Source organism: Austrofundulus limnaeus, unplaced genomic scaffold, assembly GCF_001266775.1.
Source record: "Austrofundulus limnaeus strain Quisiro unplaced genomic scaffold, Austrofundulus_limnaeus-1.0 Scaffold441, whole genome shotgun sequence".
NCBI classification, from domain to species: Eukaryota; Metazoa; Chordata; class Actinopteri; order Cyprinodontiformes; family Rivulidae; genus Austrofundulus; species Austrofundulus limnaeus.
Window position 1 is genome coordinate 129,602 of NW_013952843.1, and position 212 is coordinate 129,813.

Here is a 212-nt window from a genome sequence, read left to right on the forward strand (position 1 = left end):
GTTTCTGTCTGTTAGCAAAATATCTCATGAGCCACAGGACAGATTTAAATGAAACTTTCAGGAAGTGAATTAACCTGATTCAAGATGGCCGCCACAGAAGATGCTGACCTGAAACTAGAGCTGAGAGTCATTCCCAACATTTAATCTGAGCTTAAAGGTTTCATTCGGAGATCATTTGTTGAGATAAACGGGATTTTTTTTTAAAAATCAAA